The 18897-nt window shown below is 40.0% G+C and overlaps 1 long non-coding RNA gene across 1 annotated transcript in view; it reads left to right on the top strand.

The window, feature by feature from the left end:
• LOC140627580 (uncharacterized) overlaps positions 1-15884 on the top strand; it is a 127704-nt gene extending 111820 nt beyond the window's left edge. The window contains exon 5 of the long non-coding RNA XR_012026253.1: positions 15010-15884. This is a non-coding gene — a long non-coding RNA (uncharacterized lncRNA). The remainder of the gene's footprint in view (positions 1-15009) is intronic.
• The last annotated feature ends 3013 nt before the right edge of the window (positions 15885-18897 follow it).

Raw genomic sequence — 18897 nt, 5'->3', positions numbered from 1 at the left:
TCTGTTCACTTCTCTCCATTTCATCACTACCACCACCATTGCCCTAAATTAAACCAGCACTATGTTTCATGTGAACTGCTACAAAAGCTTATAGACTAGTTTCTAGACATCAGTGATGACCCCCATCCAATCTACCTTTTATACTGGAGCCAGAATGGACACAAGTGTGGTCCTGTATTTTTTTTATTATTCGTTGTTTTATCCTCAGATTCCAGAAGAGTATTTGGCAATGGTAAGCCCTCTCAATATTTGCCGAATGCATAAATACACATCTCTTTACATAAGATGTTAAAGACCAATATCTTTGACACAGCCTATATGATGCTACATCACTTGTCCCTGACTAGTGCTCCAGAAATGTCTCTCAATCAGTGTTCCTTTCCAAGGCTTCTTATTCTTTGTAACACACAAAGTAATTCTGTGTTTCAACCAAATAGGGTTTCTTAAAAGTTTCTCCAACCAGTCCGGCTCCCTCTCACCACAGGACCTTTGCACATATGGTCTTTTCAGTCTGGGTTTGTAACCCTCCTTAATGAGTTCTAATGCCTGCTTCAGCTCTTAGGTCACATGCTGCCTCCTAAGAAAGAAAGCCCACCTGTTCAGCACTCCCAGGCTGCACCAGGTTTCTTTGTAATTTACCTAAAAAGCCCAACCAACTCCTTTCTTTCACAACATTTTTCTCTATTTGGAATTACATATTCATCAGTGTGACCAATTGATTCATGCTTGTCTGGCTCCTCATTGAAATAGGAAGCTCCAAGAGCACGAGGAACGTTTTCTTTCGTTCCAGCATCATGCCTGGTCTATAACCAAAACAATATAGATGTTTACTAAGTGAGACAAATCACTTTCTTGAGAAATTCATTATTCATTAAGACTAAATGTGTGGTGCTTTATAAGACCTCTAAACATTATTGCAAATGAAAATCACTATTGGGGCACAGTTATGGTGTCCTCCACCTTTGCATAACTTCTTTCCTTCAGTGAAATCCACTATGGAAGGTGTTGTGTGTGTGTGTTTAATGTTTAATCGAATTGTTGATCACCTTTGGGAAGACAGTAATGAAAGTATTCATTTAAAATACAAGCTGTAAAAAAAAAAAAAAAAAAAAAAAAAAAAAAAACAAGCTGTAGGGCAGCCCCGGTGGCTCAGTGGTTTAGCGCCGCCTTCAGTCCAGGGCCTGATCCTGGAGACCGGGAATCCAGTCCCACGTCAGGCTCCCTGCATGGAGCCTGCTTCTCCCTCTGCCTGTCTCTCTGCCTGTCTGTGTCTCTCATGAATAAATAAATAAAATCTTTAAAAAACAAATAAATAAAATATAAGCTGTAGAGGAGGTGGGCCAAGACGGTGGAGGAGTAGGGCCCCAACTCACCAGGCCCCCCAAATTTACTTGGATAACTTTCAAACCATCCTGAACACCTACGAATTCGACCTGAGATTTAAAGAGAGAAGAGCCGGAATGCTACAGAGAGAAGGGTTTGTGCTTCTAACAAGGTAGGAAAGCAGAAAAAATAAAACAGAATCCGGTGGGGGAGGGGCCCCACGAGGAGCCAGACTAAGGGGGGCAGTGAGAGCCCCTGGACAGGAGAGCCCAGCCCCGGAGAAGCGGGAACTTTAACAATTCGCCCCGGATTCTTCCCGGACGGAGAGGCGCTTGCAGGGAACTCAGGCAAGATCACGGGAGGGGCAGTGGAACCTCCAGGTTCCTGGGGTCACTAACAGAGGAGGGGCGCCCCAGGGGAGAGCGCCCCACACCCCGCCGGCCGAGCTCGGAAAAGGGCTGGAGCGCCGGCCGGCGGGGCCTCGGGGAGAAGCCGGTGGGTCAGGCGGGGCTGGGCTGGAGGGGGCTGCACCTGCTGCCTTCAGGGGCCGCGACCCCGGAACACGATTCCAGCAGCGCAGGCCCCGGATGCCAGGGTGCGGGGGACACAGCCCAGGATCCTGCGCCCCCCTGGGACAGGCGGAGGCGAGGACGCTCCTGCTGCCCGGCGCCCCGGAGCTGTGCAGGTCAGCACGCCCCGCCCCCAGGAGCATCCAGGCCAGTGCGGACTGGGAGCTGCGGTAGTTACTGGAGGAGCTGACTCCAGGGCTGGAGACCTGGCTGCTGCCAGTGTTGTTTTTCTTCTGGTGTCACCCTGTACCTAGGATGGAGCGGGGGCCAGTGGACAGAGGCAGAGGCCTCACAGGGTCTACAGCTCCCATTGAGCCGTGCACCTGGCAGGGGGGCAGGGCAGCTCCCCCAGGTGCACACACCTGAGAATCAGCACAGTTGGCCCCTCCCCCAGAAGACCAGCTGGAAGGATAAGGGAAGAGTAAGTTCTTGGCCCAGCAGCACTGGAAAGTTCCAGGGGAAGTCGACATATTCACAGTATATAGAACCAGAGGGTACCACTCCTTCCCCCCCTCTTTTCCAGTACAACTAGTTTTTATATCAGACTAAAAATTTCCAATATTTTTCTCCTTTCCCACCTTAACTGCAATATTTTACCACCTCTTCATTTTAAAGTTTCTTCCTTTTTGACTTTCATATTTCTACAATTACAGGTTTAGATATATTTTGCACTTCCCTTCAACATACTCAATTTAATTTGGGGAGATATACAAGATATGCTTTGTGTGTGTGTGTGTGTGTGTGTGTGTTTTGTTTTCTCTTCCTCATTTTGTTCTACAATGGTGGAAGTTAATACCTTCTAAAACATGAAGAGCATGCACCAGGAACCAAGTGGTATACCATGTTGGTTCATTCTGTGAGATTATATTCTCTCTCCATTCCTAATCTGCCCCCCTCTTTTATCTCGTTTATTTTTTGGTGATGAATGTTGGGACTCTCTACAAGTATTTCTGGTTTATATAAACTTGGGACTGATCATCTTCTAACATACAGAACTTAATATACTCAGAACCAAGAGGATCACTCTCTAGGATCCCTCAGGTAGGCTATATTCTCCGTCCACTACAACTTGGTCACGACCACCATCTCCCAGTCCCCTCCTTTTTATTCTCCCCCTCCCCTTTATCTTTGCTTTTTTCTCTTCTTTTTTTTTCTTCTTTGGGATTCCTGGCATTTTATTTTTTACTACTTTGTTTTAAAATTTGTTTTTGACTTTAGTGCTCCTTTTGTTTTATGTCATTTTGATCTTTCTTTTCAATTTCTGGTCTCTGACCTCCTCAGAGTCATCAAGGGTGAAATTTACTTAGGTCATGGTTAATATTCTTGGCGCAGCCTGCTCATACAGCCACTCTGCACTGAGCAAAATGACTAGAAGAAAGAACTCACCACAAAAGAATCAGAAACAGTACTCTCTGCCACAGAGTTACAGAATTTGGATTACAATTCGATGTCAGAAAGCCAATTCAGAAGCATAATTATAAAGCTACTGGTGGCTCTGGAAAATAGCATAAAGGATTCAAGAGACTTCATGACTGCAGAATTTAGATCTAATCAGACCAAAATTAAAAATCAATTTAATAAGATGAAATCCAAACTGGAGGTCCTAACAATGAGGGTTAATGAGGTGGAAGAAAGAGTGAGCGACATAGAAGACAAGTTGATGGCAAGGAAGGAAACTGAGGAAAAAAGAGAAAAATAATTAAAAGACCATGAGAAAAGGTTAAGGGAAATAAATGACAGCCTCAGAAGGAAAAATTTAAGTATAATTGGGGTTCCAGAGGGCGCCAAGAGGGCCAGAGGGCCAGAAAGCATATTTGAACAAATCGTAGCTGAGAACTTCCCTAATTTGGGGAGGGAAACAGACATTCAGATCCAGGAGATAGAGAGGTCTCTCCTAAAATCAATAAAAACCGTTCAACACCTCAACATTTAATAGTGACACTTGCAAATTCCAAAGATAAAGAGAAAATCCTTAAAGCAGCAAGAGACAAGAGATCCCTAACTTATGTGGGGAGAAATATTAGTTTAACAGCAGACCTCTCCACAGAGACCTGGCAAGCTAGAAAGGGCTGGCAGAATATACTCAGGGTCCTAAATGAGAAGAACATGCAGCCAAGAATACTCTATCCAGCAAGGCTTTCATTCAGAATAGAAGGAGTGTAAGAACTTCCAAGATAGGCAGAAACTGACCACCAAATCAGCTCTGCAAGAAATATTAAGGGGGGACTCTGTAAAAGAAAGAGGAAGTCCAAAGAAAAAAGCCACAAAAACAGGGACTGAATAGGTATTATGATGACACTAAATTCATACCTTTCAGTAATAACTCTGAACGTGAATGGGCTTAATGATCCCATCAAAAGATGCAGGGTTTCAGACTGGATAAAAAAGCAATACCCATCTATTTGCTGTCTACAAGAGACTCATTTTAGACCTAAGGACACCTCCAAAATGAAAATGAAAGGTTGTAGAGCTATTTACCATTCAAATGGCCCTCAAAAGCAGGGATAGCCATCCTCATATCAGATAAATTAAGGTTTATCCCAAAGACTGTAGTAAGAGATGAAGAGGGACACTCTATCATACAAAAGGATCTATCCAACAAGAGGACCTAACAATCATGAATATTTATGCCCCTAATGTGGGAGCTGCCAAGTATATCAATCAATTAATAACCAAAGTAAAGACATACTTAGATAATAATACACTTATACTGGGAGACTTCAACACGGCGCTTTCTGCAAATGACATATATTCTAAGCACAACATCTCCAAAGAAACAAGAGCTTTAAATGATACACTGGATGAGATGGATTTCACAGATATTTACAGAACTTTACATCCAAACACAACTGAATACACCTTCTTCTCAAGTGCACATGGAACTTTCTCCAGAATATACTACATACTGGGTCACATATCAGGTCTTAACTGATACCAAAAGATTGGGATTGTCCCTTTTTATTTTCAGACCATAATGCTTTGAAACTAGAACTACAAGAAGAAATTTGGAAGAAATTCAAACACGTGGAGGTTAAAGACCATCCTGCTAAAGATGAAAGGGTCAACCAGGAAAGTAGAGAAGAATGAAAAAGATTCAAGGAGACTAAAGAAAATGAAGAAACAACCGTTCAAAATCTTTGAGATAGAGCAAAAGCAGTCCTGAGAGGGAAATACATTGCAATACAAGCATCCCTCAAGAAATTGGAAAAAACTCAAATACACAAGCTAACCTTGAACCTAAATGAACTGGACAAAGAATATCAAATAAAACCTACACAAAGCAGAAGAAGAGAGTTAATAAATATTAGAGCAGAACTCAATGAAATAGAGACCAGAAGAACTGTAGAACAGATCAGCAAAACCAGGAGTTCGTTCTTTGAAAGAATTAATAAGATACATAAACCATTGGCCAGCCTTATTAAAAAGAAAGGAGAAAAGACTCAAATTAATAAAATCATGAATGAAGGAGGAGAGATCACCACCAATACCAAGGAAATACAAATGATTTTAAAAACGTATTATGTGCTGCTATATGCCAGTAAGTTAGGCAATCTAAAAGAAATGGACACATTTCTGGAAAACTACAAATTACCAAAACTGGAACAGGAAGAAATAGAAAACCTGAACAGGCCAATAACCAGGGAGGAAATTGAAGCAGTCATCAAAAACCTCCCAAGACACAAAAGTCCAGGGCCAGATGACTTCCCAGGAGAATTCTATCAAATGTTTAAAGAAGAAACCATACCTATTCTACTAAAGCTTTTCCCGAAAGATAGAAAAGGACAGAATACTTCCAAACCCATTTTATGAGGCTAGCATCATCTTAATTTCAAAACCAAAGACCCCCACTGAAAAGGAGAATTATAGACCAATATCCTTGATGAACACAGATGCAAAAATTCTTGACAAGATACTAGCCAATAGGATCCAACAATACATTAAGAAGATTATTCACCATGACCAAGTGGGATTTATTCCCGGGATGCAAGGCTGGTTCAACACTTGTAAAGCAATCAGTGTGATGCATCATATCAACAAGAGAAAAAACAAGAACCATCTGATCCTCTCATTAGATGCAGAGAAAGCATTTGACAAAAGACAGCATCCATTCCTGATGAAAAATCTTCAGAGTGTAGGGATAGAGGGAACATTCCTCAGCATCTTAAAAGCCATCTACAAAAAGCTGACAGCAAATATCATTCTCAGTGGGGAAACATGGGAACCTTTCCCCTAAGATCAGGAACATGACAGGGATGTCCACTCTCACCACTGCTATTCAGCATCATACTAGAAGTCCTGGCCTCAGCAATCAGGCAACACAAAGAAATAAAAGGCATTCAAATTGGCATAGAAGAAGTCAAACTCTCCTTCGCAGATGACATGATACTGTACATAGAAAACCCAAAAGCCTCCACCCCAATATTGCTAGAACTCATACAGCAATTTGGCAGTGTGGCAGGATACAAAATCAATGACCAGAAATCAGTAGCATTTCTATACACTAATGATGAGACTGAAAAAGAGAAATTAAGGAGTCAATCCCATTTACAATTGCACCCAAAAGCATAAGATACTTAGGAATAAGCCTAACCAAAGAGGTTAAGCATCTATACCCTAAAAACTACAGAAGACTTCTGAAAGAAATTGAGAAAGACACAAAGAGATGGAAAAATATTCCATGCTCATGGATTGGAAGAATCAATATTGTGAAAATGTCACTGTTACCCAGGGCAGTTTACCCATTTAATGCAATCCCTATCAAAATACCATGGGCTTTCTTCAGAGAGTTGGAACAAATCATCTTAAGATTTGTGTGGAATCAGAAAAGACCCCGAATAGCCAGGGGAATATTGAAAAAGAAAACCAGAGCCGGGGGCATCACAATGTTGGATTTCAAGTTGTACTACAAAGCTGTGATCATCAAGACAGTGTGGTACTGGCACAAAGACAGACACATAGATCAATGTAACAGAATAGAGAACCCAGAAATGGGCCCTCAACTTTATGGTCAACTAATATTCGACAAAGCAGGAAAGACTATCCCCTGGAAAGAAGACAGTCTCTTCAATAAATGGTGCTGGGAAAATTGGACAGCCACAGGCAGAAGAATGAATCTAGACCATTCTCTTACACCAGACACAAAGATAAACTCAAAATGGATGAAAGATTTAAATATGAGACAAGAATCCATCAAAATCCTAGAGAACACAGGCAACCCCCTTTTCGAACTTGGCCACAGCAACTTCTTGCAAGACACATCTATGAAGGCAAGGGAAACAAGAGCAAAAACGAACTATTGGGACTTAAGATAAAAAACTTCTGCACAGCAAAAGAAACAGTCAACAAAATTAAAAGGCAACCTACAGAATGGGAGAAGATATTTGCAAATGACATATCAGATAAAGGACTAGTGTCCAAGATCTATAAAGAACTTATTAAACTCAACAGCAAAGATTCTGTATGTTAGTAAATTGAACACCAATAAAAAAAAATAAAAAATAAAAAAATAAATAAAAAAAATAAAAAAAAAAGAGAAAGTGAGAAAAAATAATTCAAAAAAAAAAAAAAGAAACAAATAATCCAATCATGAATTGGGTAATAGACATGAACAGAAATCTCACAGAGGAAGACATAGACATGGCCAACATGCACATAAGAAAATGCTCCGCATCACTTGCCATCAGGGAAATACAAATCAAAACCACAATGAGATAGCACCTCACACCAATGAGAATGGTGAAAATTAACAAGAGAGGCAACAACAAATGCTGGAGAGGATGTGGAGAAAGGGGGACCATCCTGCACTGTTTGTGGGAATATGAACTCGTGCAGCCACTCTGGAAAACCGTGTGGAGGTTCCTTTAAGAGTTAAAAATAGACCTGCCCTACAACCCAGCAATTGCACTGCTGGGGATTTACCCCAAAGATACAGATGCAGTGAAAGACCAAGACACCTGCACCCCGATGTTTATAGCAGCAATGTCCACAGTAGCCAAACTGTGGAAGGAGCCTTGGTGTCCATTGACAGATGAATGGATAAAGGAGATGTGGTCTGTGTATACAATGGAATATTATCAGCAATTCGACATGACAAATACCCACCATTTGCTTCGACGTGGATGGAACTGGAGGGTATTATGCTGAGTGAAGTAAGTCAATGGGAGAAGGTCAATCATTATATGGTTTCACTCATATGGGGAATATAAAAAATAGTGAAAGGCAATAAAGGGGAAAGGAGAGAAAATGAGTGGGAAATATCAGAGAGGGTGACAGAACACGAGAGACTCCTAACTCTGGGAAATGAACAAGGGGTAGTGGAAGGGGAGGTGAGCGGGGGGATGGGGTGACTGGGTGACGGGCACTGAGGGGGGGCACTTGACGGGATGAGCACTGGGTGTTATGCTATATGTTGGCAAATCGAGCTCCAATAAAAATATAGAAAAAAATAAAATAAAATAAAATAAAATAAAATACAAGCTATATAAATAGACAGAATCCTGACTTCTTCTATGTTTACGGAGTTAAGAAATTTATCATCTATAACTGTCATCAGGTAGCAAAACACTTTTAATTCGCATTTTGGGAACTACGAGAAAATGAGCTGAGTAAAAGCAAATAGAAAGAGCCATGAAGTTGAAGGGTTTGATTTTTCACTCTGCCAAGTGTCTGAGGGGGGGAATTATTTAACTCAGCCAGTGAGTCAACAAGTCAGTATAATTCTCTAAATCTGGGCTATTTTTCTTTGTAAAATGTATTTGTTCTTTCTACCACAAAAGCATATTTGCAGAAGGCGTTGACTATGAAATTCTCTTTGCCACAGTTATTGAAAAAGAATATACGGAGCCCATAATAATTAGACAATTGATGTTTTCAAAATAAGATTAAGGTTCTCATTCCTGTTCAAAGTCATTCTTTGTCAACTGAGCTATGAAAATTCTTTGTACCCAGAAGAGAGCCAAATTTAAGAACTTGTAAAATTTCTCTAACATAAATCCTGAAAACTTATGACACTTTTGTCATTCAGTGATATGTTCTTGCTGAAAATATTTGGAATTATTAAATATTATTTTACCGTATTTCAGAACAGAAAGCCCCAACTATCTTCCCATCCCTCCATATGTACCAAATTAAGTAGACTTTTTAAGTCAAGGAAAAGAACTGTGTATTATTCTTCTTGGTGGGCATCCCAGGTAATCAATATGCTATATAATAAGTATCCCCATATCACTTTACAGTTAACAACATGCATTGCCTAATTTGATCCTCAGAATAATCCCATGAAGACAGTACTTTTCTCCTCTCCTGCTATTCCCCGATGGCTAAGCTGAGGGTTGCCCATTATTATCAGATAGTAAATGATGGAGCTGGCATTTGATTCATGTCTTCAGATTTCAAGGCCCATGCTCTTTTGCTCTATACCTCCTGAAGAGAAAAGCTACCAATATGTTTAAATTGCTGGGAGATTAAGCCAGAATAAATTGTTAAAACTTCCATGATCTTTAAATTTCAATAAGGGAAGTCTGTGAAGTAGTGATAGTAATTTTCAGAATAAGAAGAAATTTCCAGAATAAGAAGAAATATACTTATCCAAAGAATAAAGTCAAGATCTTTCCTTCACTGAGCTCTCGGCATATGCCAGGCAGCATCAAAGGGTGCTGGGTATGGAAAGATAGATAAGACATGGCCTTCATGCCGTAAAATCTCACAGTCTTAGGAGGAGATGAACATGAAAGCAAATAATGCTAAATCAGTGTGGTCAATGAAGTGAAAGAAATACAAATACCTAGGAAGACTTTAAGAATACAGAGAAAACCACCTGTATTGGCCTGTGGTATGGCAGAGAGATATTCTGACTGAAGATAGCCCCCAAAGCCACCTGGACATATTATCATTTTGGCCTGTGAAGTCTGCCTTCCTGATTTTTACATCCCCAGCACGTGATATATGACTGGTGCTCAGTGCAAGAGTGTGTTTAACCACACTGAATGCCTAGGGTCATAGATTCTGAGAAGACTCATGAAATGCTGGTCCCCCTTCTTGGAAACAAATATGACTCTCAGGCCACATGATAAATGTCTTTTCAGGTTTTTAGTTTGTCTGCTCTCTTTTACCATGAAAGATTCTCAAACATTGAGATCCTAAGAAAACATGTGAAATTTCCTTCTCTTAAGACTTTGGGCCGCAGATTCTATCCTTTTTGAAAAGTTGTACTACCCGAGAGGGAAGCTCTCAAGGTTTCCTGCAGCCCAATGGTCTGTTGACTCTTGCTTAAGTAAGATTTCTCTTACTTAATAGGAAAAAATGTTTTTATGTGACAATCAGTGCTTCTAGTATCAAATGGCCTCACATTTTGTCAATGCACTTGATAACACCATAAATTAAATGACCTCTAATTTAATCAGTTACCAATTCCTGTCCATTCTACCACAAAATTGACATTTGGAATCTCTCCTTTATTTTTTTTAAATTGAGACTACCTAGTCATCCTCCTTTGCCTAGACTTTGGCATTAACATTCTAATCCCATGACCACAGAGCTTTCGATGTGATCTTGAGACTTGATTTTTCAAAAACCTTTGATAGCTCTCCACTGCTAATGGGATAAATTCAATGCCCTTTAGCAGAGTTTTCCAGGCCCTTAGACCCTGCAAAGTGATTAGGTTGAAATGAATGACAGTGTATTATTTGTAAACAAAAGAGTCACTGCCCATGATCAATTAGTTATTTCTCTGAATTGAAGTCAGTTTATAAAAACAAGGTCTTGCATATCTTAATTTCTTTCCCTCTCAAATACAGAGTTACAAAACAGTTACAAAGCTCCCCTGCCTGAAAAGACTGTCCCTGACAACAACAACACCATTGCTCTCTTGGAGAAGTGGAAGCTATGAAAATAACAGCTTTTTCTCCTAATGGAAGACCCCTACTGCATTCTATGATGGTGATACAGAAATAGTTATTTTAACAGAATTGAGATTATAACCATTTTCATGTATCAACAGAGGTTCAGGTGTCAGCCTCTTAAATTCTATTGTCAATTCTACTATCAATTGAGCCCTACCTTTAGATTCTCCAGAGTCTGCTGAAACTTTAACTGTCCAAAACTTTAAAGATATCAGCTCATTCAAAAATGCTATGTATGGTGCGAGGGGAGTAGCTCAATGGTAGAGCTTTTGCCTGCAAAAATGCTATACAAGACTTGCTGTGCTGACTGAACTCCTCTTTGTGTGTGTGTGTGTGTGTGTGTGTGTGTGTAAATCATGTTCTTACACTCTATTAACACACCACTGCTTCCAACAATAAAGGAAACATGTCTGAATTGTGCTCTATGCAGTCGTGGTACATTGTACTGAATGAATCCTTCACCTTCTCCTCTTCTCCCCATTAGTCGGGTTTACCTGTGGATAATAAAAAGACTTTAATAAAAAGGAAAATTTTCTACTGAGTCAGAGAAAATAAATTGATTGAATTCAAATCCCTCATTTTTGAAGTTGGAGTCTGTCTGGCACAACAGCTGGGGCTTAATTCAGAGGTGATAACACAGTAGTTTGGGTCTTGAAAAGTGAGGTATTAAAGTTCCCTTCTGAAAAATATCTGCTATTTCCTTTCATTTCTATGCCTTGACTCCTATTTTTTACCGTTCCAAGGTAATAGAAAAAAAAACCAATAAAGAGTAAGATCGGTTAATATAGTTCTGTGAAATGTAGAAATGAGTAAGGTCTCTTCCTGTCTGCTACGCTACTATGCTCTGCTGGCAGGATAACTTTGATGATCTAGGTTTGATTCCTGATTCTTCCATAAATGTCTGTGAAGTTGATTCTTCCACGGGAAGAAGGGATGATTGGTTGATATTGGGGGGACTGCCTTTGTCTCTAACATTCTCTACTCTGTGATCCATTCCTATAATCCTAGTAAGGATCTCTCTTTGGATGATGAAGGACTCTCCTAGCCTCCTGAACAAATGGGTAGAACACAGGAGAGAAGGGGGAGAAAAGGAGATATAAAAATGCAACTTGGGCCCTAACATTCTACCTTCAATTCTCTTCTCTGTGTCTCTCTGAGCTTTTCTGATCAAGCTTTCTGCTGGATCCAGCAGAGTTTCAGGCCTGAACTTACACTAAGTTCAGGACTGACCCTGCATTTCCAAGGGCAAGAGCCTGCAGGACAAGAGTGGGCATAATGGTGGAAGAGGAAGCAAATGTTTGTGTCAGATAATAGGTCTGCTCGAAGATGAAACACATGATTGGTACCAAAGATGAAGCAGAACTTGAGGTGGTCAAGAATGGAAAACCTGCTTGTGCTGTCAACAATAATGATTGGGTACTAAATAACTTACCATGTGCTGAGAATTAGTCTAGATGCTTCAGATGTGTTAACTGAGTCCCTTGACAACCCTATAAGTTAGTATTATTAATCACATAGTACCTGTGATGAAACTGAAGTTAACTAAGTATTTAAATAGCTTGCCTTGGGTCTCATAACTAATAAGTGGTATAAACAGGAGTCAAACTTTGATATAACTGTATTCTTAACTAATCTATCATACTTTCTGATCTTACATGACCATGATCTGATTTTCCCCTTGATTCAAGATTGTCAGGACAGCAGATGTTGCTTAAAACCAGTGGGGTTTGGAAATAATTCATCAGAAACATTTTTTGGCACTGGGAGATAGATATGCAAATATTGGAAATAACTAGGAAAGACTCTGAAAAGTGCATGTATGACTGTGAATATGAGCAGAGACCTTGGAAGTCCCCAGGAATGAGTTGTCAGGGTCCACCACCCTCATGCCACCCTTATGCCACTAAATTCTGATTACTCTGATCCATCCAGAGGCTCCTAGTTATCTCCATTAACTCTTTTATTCACTTATTTGCACATTCATTTACTCAACAAATATTTATTGGGTGCCTACTAGATGCCACATTTTATTGCAGGTGTGGGGCATATATCAGTAAACAAAAGCAGTCTAATATCCTTTCATTTATGGGGATCAAATTCTAGTACAGAAAGACAAGAACAAGCAAAATAAGTAAAATAAGGGATATATATATATATATAAACAGGTGCTACTGAGAAAAAAAATAAATTGGAAAGCACTGAGAGGGTATTGTACTTTTAAATAGAATAGTCAGGGAAAGCCTAAGTGAGAAAGTGACAGTTAAGCAAAAACTGAAGAATGTGAGAGCCAAGTATATATTTGAGGAAAGACTATTTCAGGCAGAGAGACTAGATAGTGCAAATGGCCTTAGATGGGGGCATGTGCCTATATATACAGGGAATACCAGGGAGACACTGTAGGACTGGAGATGAGTAAGCAAGGTTAAGAGTGGTAAGAGTAAGGGCCAGAGTGATAATAAGGGATTAGGTTGTGACTCCAAAGGCCATTGTAATGACTTTGCTTTTTATTCTGAGTGACTTGAAAAACCACTGGAATGGCCTGACATGTTTTAAAAACACCCCTCTGACCTCTGTGTTGAGAATACACTGGAGGGCTTAGGGAATGGAAGCGGGTAGACCTGTTAACTTAAAAAGTCTTTCACAATAATCCAAACAAGAGATGATGCCTGTGTTCATTTATTTTTATGGCTATGGAGCATTACCACTGACTTAGTGTCTTAATAACAGCCCAAATGTATTATCTTACAGATTCTAGGTCAGTAGTCAGGTACAGGTATCATGGGACAAAAATCGAGGTGTTGGTTGACTGTGTTCCTTTTCGGGAGTCCTAGTGGGAGAATTTATTTCCTGCTCATTTGGGCTGTTGAAAGAATTCAGTTCCTTGTGGTTGTAGGACCAAGGTCCCTGTTTTCTTGCTGTCTATAAGCTCAGGGCTTATCCTAGCTTGTAAAGGCCTCTCCCTAGTCTTTACCTGTAGCTTTTTACATCTTAGAACCAGCCACAGGGTGTTGAATCCTTCTCATGCCACCATCTCTCTAACCTCTCTTTCATCATCACGTCATTCTCTGACCCACCTAGGAAAGATGAATGTGACTAGGTTAAAGCAACTCAGACAATCCAAGTAATCTTCCCATCTCAAGGTTCACACTCATAATCACATCTGCAAAATCTCCCTTGTCATGTAAGATAACAGATTCACAGGTTCTAGGGCTTAGAGGGTGGCTGTCATTGGGGTGGGGGACATCATTCTGCTTATTACAGTGTCAGGTTGGATCAGGGTGTAGCAGTGGTGAGGGTGAGAGGTGGTAGATTCTGGATGTATGGGGACACCTGGATGGCTCAGCCATTGAACATCTGTCTTCGGCTCAGGGCATGATCCCAGTCCAGGGATCGAGTCCTGCATCGGGCTCCCTGCAAGGAGCCTGCTTCTCCCTCTGCCTGTGTCTCTGCCTCTCTCTCTGTGTGTCTCCCATGAATAAATAATTAAAATCTTTCTTAAAAGATTCTGGATGTATATATCTACAAATTACATGGGAACCAGATCTAGACCACTCATTCTCAATATCTGAGAGTTCAATAAATAATGTCTGAGAAAGAGAGACGGAAGATGTTGGAGGAAAAGAGGAACTTATGAAGGACCTCATCCTCAAGCAGTTGGGAGAGATGGGGACTGAGACTTTGAATCATCTAGAAGGAAGAAGGATATGTTCTCTTCCTGAACAAGACAGAAGGAAGTTGATGATTTAAACACAAATATCCTCTGAGATGATGGAGAGTGGTAGGTGAGGGAATGTAGGCGGGCTAGAAATTCCAGGAGTATGGACTTACCTTTGTTCATGTGCTGCCTCCACAAATTATGCTCTTTACTTTAATTCTGTAACTCAGTTTCTTCATATTTAAAAAAAAAGATAGTCTCAAAAGTCTCTTTCTGCCTACACAGGCTATAATTCCATATATCCCTCGGTGATGGGAAGGGTTGCAGATTAGGTTTGTGGGGTTCTAGTCAATTCCTGGGTAGATGGAGTCCTTTGTTTTTTTCCACTTTCACCAGTATTTCTCAGACATTTTCTTCCAAAGTTATACCTGGACAATATCCTAGTTCCTATACATGGATGGAGTAGGCTGTGATTCTTTCATATCCCCGAGAAGGGGCATTTTCACTAGGGAAATCACTTGATTGCACCTGATTTTAATTCCACATTTTGTCTCACCTTAAGGGAAGATGCTCCCCTGGAACCTGGACATTTCATACATAGGTATGAAATCCACAGAAGCATGGGACACAGCAAGCTGGGAATATGGGAGAAGAATACGTTCCCGTCGTGTTGTCAGGCTTAACCATAAGACTTGTCTTGACCAGTGAATCGCTGGAAGAAGTGATGTGAATCACCTTTGGCAGAAGCTTTAGGAACCCATGTGAGGTCCTTTTTTCCTTGTGCCCTGGTGACTGGCAATAGTCTACGTTGGTGGCTGCTCCATCAAGCCTGAGACTCAAAGTGAGGATGATGGCAACAGCAGAGCCCCAAGCCATCTTTCTCGAACTGTCACAGAAATGAGAAATCAACCTTTAGGCTACTGGAGCTGGAAGGTTGTTTATTACTGTGGTGTACCCTGGTTTATCCCGATTGACACAAAGACTCAATATTCTTCTATTGAGTGCGGGATTGTGTAATCCACCAAATACTGAAGAGATGCTACAGATGACATCCCTCTTTGCTTCTTCCATTTCAACATAAGGTAATATATTTGCAGAGACCATTGTGCCTTTAGCTTCACCCCCCACTTCTATTGTTGTTTCTCTATCTTCTACTATACCTCTTTATCTATTATGTTTGAGGTGTTAAGACTCATTCTTTTATTCTGTAGGAAAGCGTCACCCATGCTTGGCCCAAAGGTCTGCAAAATCACATATCATCTCTTTCATTATAGGCATTGAGCCATTTTTTTAAACACATAATATTCAACAAATGATGGTCTCACTTCCAGTGCATAATAAAAAAATAGAAAACCCAATTCCTTTTCTGCCTATGCCTGTAGAAACAGACAACCAGTGATTTATTTTATCATAATAAAAAAAGTATTTATGCTGTGATTCATGTCTCTAATGCGGTGTCATTATTCTGTGGCTGTGCTAACTATAGAGGAAGAGTTGTTTATAGTCACAGACAGAGCGTCAGACTGGGGCCCAAGAGTTATTCCAAGAATGGTGACAAGAACAGCGTGTGTTAGAAGAAACTGCCCAGCTGGAAGTAGGATTGTGTGAAGTAGAAGTAACCTAAATATTCCATCTATTATCTTCTGTGCTTTTCTTCTCCCAAGGGAGAATTTCTTTTGTCTGGTCTTTATTGGAGCAGCTAGTTCTTTCGTATTCCACTCCTTAATGGTGACTTTTAAAAATATCTAAGTTTGCTATGAAATCGCTCTCTAAAGATCCCTTCGGGATTTCAACAGAAAAAAGGAAGTACACATAGCTAGCTTGAGAGTACACACACCAGCATGGACAGGTCTAGACCAGTCACAGAACATGAACATTCAGTGTGTAGTCTGCCTACTTGACCACTTTTAACAAAACCTTATTTTCTTTCCCTGAGAAATAGAACTACTATGTTTCTAGAATAATGCTGGAGGACTTGAATTTTCTTTAGAAAGTCATACTTTTCAAAAGAATAATATACAACAAACACCCATTATCATGTCCCAGATTTTAAAACTGTTAATAATTTCTATATTTCCTTCTAGCCTTTGTATGTGTGTGGCTTTTTTTTAAACACTTTTTTTTTAAAAAAGAAACACATTTTATGTGCATCCTTTATTTTTAGAAAAAAAAATAGTAAGATGTAAGACTCCCCTTTGATCATATCTCCAGACCCATTGCTTTCTCCATATCCTCGAGACAGCCGCTATGATAAGTTGATATTTATCCATTTTAATACTTTAACATACATCAATAGAAATCCAGAAATGTGATTAATATTTCTATGGGTTTTGATAAAGATTATATAAGGAGTCTTCCTATGCATATATATCCTATACATTTTGCAGCTTGTTTTTTTTAATTTAATATTAATTGTTTTTCTGTATTGACTCATACACTCTGGTCCCTTATATATAGATAGCAATATGTTGCAGGAGGATACCATGTTTTTTCAAAAAAAGATTTCTTTATTTATTTGAGAGTGAGAGAAAGAGCACAAATAGGGGGAGTAGCAGATGAAGAGGGAGAAGCAGACTCCCCACTGAGCAGGGAACCTGATATGGAACTCGATCCCAGGACCCTGAGTTCATGACCTGAGTTGAAGGCAGACACTTAACTGACTGAGCCATCCAGGAGCCCCAGGAAGATACCATATTTTATCCATTTCTTTATCAATGGCCATCTGGGTTTATCTTAAACTTTTGGCTGTTTCCAACAATGCTGTGATAAACATCCATTTGTATGTCCTTTTTTTTAAATTTTTTTTCCATTTGTGTGTCCTTGTGTGCATGTGCAAATACTTCCCTAGAATGTACACCCAGAAGAGGAAATGCTGATTTTTAGGGTCAGCACCTTTCTCATTTTACTGTCATACTGGTCTCTGAAGTGGCTATTCCAATTAAAATCACCACAAGCACGGTAGAAGATTACCCATTTACACATCCTCCTCCTGTACACTGGTGATTGTCACACTTTAATTATGATTAGTCTGATGAGCAAAAGATGCTCTCTCATTGTAGTTTAAATCGATGTTTCCATGATTACTGGTCAGATTGAACATCTTTTCACATGTTTATTAGCCCCTTGTGTTTCCTCTAAATTTGTTCTATGTCTAAATTATCTCTGCTAATTTTGTCTTGCACACCAAAGAAGTACACTCAAAAGCATCTATACAGAAAAAGAACCTGAAGAAGGGGGAAAATACTCTTCAGCCTTGTGTACTAGAGCCATTCTCCTAAATTTACCTGGAAAGAGTGACTTCATTGTTCGACTTCATCCTTGGGAGAGGAAGCTATGGCATCACACTCATTCATCACACGGGTATGCTAGTCAGTTACATGGCACCTTCCAAGTGGGGGAAAAATCTATATAACTTCCTTCAAAATTAAAAAAATAACATGCTTTAAGTAAACATCACTGTGTAATGGGCTTGGGAGTCAGACTAAAGCATGGGCTTGGGAGTCAGAAGGAGGTTCCTTCCTATTTCAGCCACATCAATTTCGATCTGGGTAAGACTTGGGAAGAGCACTCAGCATCTCTGAATCTCCAGGATATTGTCTCACTTTTCTTTGGTCTTTCCAGCATCTGGCTCAGAGTTCCCTCTCTTTCTCAGAGAGCATCTCCTTCTTTATAATTGTTCCTGGTGATCTTACCATCCATTTTCATGATAATTCTGCAGCCTGGCCTCAGTCTTGAACTTTTCCATTTTGACACCCTTTGTCTCTCTGGTAGTTTTGTCAAATACAGAATTTGTGGTTGACCATCGTTTTTGTTTTTTGTTTTTTTTTCCTTTCTTTCCACAATTTAATGAGATCTCACTGTCTTCAAGGCTCCATGTCTTTCTCATGGAAAGTAGCTGTTGGGACCCCTGGGCGGCTCAGTTGGTTGAGCATCTGTCTGCCTTTGGTCATGATCTCAGGGTCCTGAGATGGAGTCCCACATCAAGCTCCCTGCTCAGCAAGGAGTCTGCTTCTCCCTCTCCCTCTGCCCACCCGACTCATGCTCACACTCTCTCAAACAAATAAATAAAATCTTTAAAAAAATAAACACAGCTATTAACCTTATTGAGGCTTTTTGTGTGTGATGATTGGCTTTTCTCTTGTTCCTCTCACTATTCTCTCTTAGCCTTTGACCTTTAACAGTGATTATAGTGTGTCTAGGTATGGATATCTTTGAATTTAGGCCACTTGGATTTCATTAAGCATCTTGGATATTTAATTTAATGTTTTACATTAAATCTGTGAAGTTTTCAGCCATTATTTCTTCAAATATTCTTTCATTCCATTTCCTCTCTCCTCCTCTTTTGAGACTTCCACTGTGTTTATGTTGGTATGCATGATAGTGTCCCACAGCTCCCTCAGACCCTGCTCAGTTTTCTTATTTTTTTTTCTTTCTGTTTCTCAAACTTGAG

This window comes from Canis lupus, chromosome X, assembly GCF_048164855.1.
Source record: "Canis lupus baileyi chromosome X, mCanLup2.hap1, whole genome shotgun sequence".
NCBI classification, from domain to species: Eukaryota; Metazoa; Chordata; class Mammalia; order Carnivora; family Canidae; genus Canis; species Canis lupus.
Note: the sequence above shows the minus strand (reverse complement) of the source record. Positions and strands in the feature narration are given on the sequence as shown.